Here is a 2,297-nt window from a genome sequence, read left to right as displayed (position 1 = left end):
GGAAACCAGACTCCGACAGGGTGATGAAGAAGCATCACTGAATGATGTGGATAATTGTCATGTTGATTTAATGTTAACAATCAGACTGTTTAAGGCAGTACTGGTTGTTGGAGAAGATGGCCAGGCACGACGTAGCCATCTTGAATTGAAGGAAGACCTGTATGAAGTGCTGTACATGTCATTAGTGCAGAATGTGTGTGTGGCGTTGTGCAGTGATCACAACAGTTTAACAAATATAAACGATCATGTTGACAGCTGCGTGCCGGAAATATATCACAAGATACATTCTTGCATGAGAAACATTACTGTAGGGTGTTCTGTTGAAGCAATTATCGACCTATGGAACAAGCAAGACAGCAAATTGTCATCTGAGCCGTTAGGTATACGCAAACACAGTTCCAGTTCCACACATGTGTTTTTCCAATTCTTGCGGCAGTTCAACCTGTACTATCGAAACAGGAGGAGAGAAAAGGATGACGACATCCTTCTGACGATGTTCGCTGTCCTGCCTCTCTTCCCTGAACTGCAGAGTGTGGCCCTTAGGGTTATGCTACGTCATAAGAGGTGGGACGTCATCAGCCACGCTTGTTTGTCACATGTGTGGGAGCAAGATCGGTGGCAGTTGTTGAAGGCAGCTGTGAAACAGAGACAGTGGAGCGTTGTCAAGAAGTGGGCAGACCACACACTGTATGACGATCAGCGGATCTGGGCGCTGAACGAAGCTCTGAATGAGAAGCAGTGGGACGTGGCCTTGCTGCTGGCTGACCATGGACTGACCGACATCGAACTGATGAGAGTGCACTACCGAATGGCCAAATACGCCGACTGGGACGTTGTTCTTCGCATGTTTGAACGGGGCGGTGACGTGGCAGAGATCGCAGAACGGCTTGGGAGGATGCGCGAAGCTAAAAGGATACCAGAGAACGTCAAGAGGAACATAGCTCGCACACATATAAAAGCCCTGCAACTGGAGAATGAAATGCGAGGGAAAAAATCTCACAAAGACTTAAGAAAATGTTGTCAAGAAAGTAACTGGACCTCAGTGTTGTATTCTCTTGTTCGTTGTCCCAGTAAAACGTCTCACCTCAGGGCTCTAAAAGCAGCAGTAAAGAAGAAGGCCAGGCACGTGGTGATACAACTGGTGAAACTAAGGATGGATAAAGCCAAGCGAGACTCGTTCTTCTCTGACATGATGGGACGACATCAGTGGGGCGTGTGCAGAGCGCTGTTGGAGCGAGGGCTGAGTGTTCAGGTGTGTCTGGATGCTCTTCCTCACCTGCTGGAGATGAATCAGTGGACTCTGGTTGCCAGGGTGATGGAACACGAAATTGATGATGCCGTGAAACAACAGGTGATGCAGCGTGCCTGGGAGAGGAGGGAAGGGAGCGTGGTGTGGCTCTGTATCAAATCCTTGCCAGCCCCACTGTCTTTGGAGGAACGGGAAGCGCTGTTTCAACGGGCATTCAGCTGTGAGATCTGGCAAGTGATAAAGCCGCTGATAGAGGAAAAAGACGAGACTGGAATCAGACATCGTGACACCGCTCTGCTGGAAGCCATTGAGCAGCACCAGTGGGATGTGGTGGATCACTGCCAACGTCACCACGCTGACATCAACATGAAGGACGATGACGGCCACACACCGATACACAGAGCGGCCAGGAAAGGGGACTGGGAGGCAGTGAAGGAGCTGACAGTGAGAGATGGTGATCCCAATGTGTTGGACAGAGAGGACATGTCTGTGCTGCACAGGGCGATTAGAGCTGAACAGTGGGTCCTGGTGAAGTTATTGATTCAATTCCATGGGGACATCCACCAAGCTGCACATTGCAGAGAGGGTAGACATGACAGTGAGACACGCACACCACTACGGATGCTGATTGACGCACGTCAGGGGGAAGTAATCGAGTCCACACTCATGTGGTGTCCTGACCAGCAGAAGGTTGTGAATGACAAAAGGGAGACAGCTCTCCATGCTGTGTGTCTGGCTGGCTGTCCTGGCGCCCTGTACCACCTGATAGCAAGGAAGGTTGACCCTTTAGCTGTGACAGAGACTGGTCATACAGCGTTGTGTTACGCAGTGATGTGCACAGACTATCCACAGAGGATAGTATCAGAGTGCGTCACGCTGGGCTTCAGCACACACCAGCCGCACGCCACTGACACTCCAAGGTCTGCCAGGCAATACCGGTATTATGGACCGTTAGAAGATCGCAAGATGTTGTCTCCCTTGGTGCTGGCCGTGATGCGAGGCCTGCCTGTCGTGACACATATGCTGTATGAATCAGGGGCGTGTTCCA

This window comes from Littorina saxatilis, linkage group LG15, assembly GCF_037325665.1.
Source record: "Littorina saxatilis isolate snail1 linkage group LG15, US_GU_Lsax_2.0, whole genome shotgun sequence".
NCBI classification, from domain to species: Eukaryota; Metazoa; Mollusca; class Gastropoda; order Littorinimorpha; family Littorinidae; genus Littorina; species Littorina saxatilis.
The sequence above is the reverse complement of the archived record's forward strand: the minus strand, read 5'-3'. Positions refer to the sequence as shown.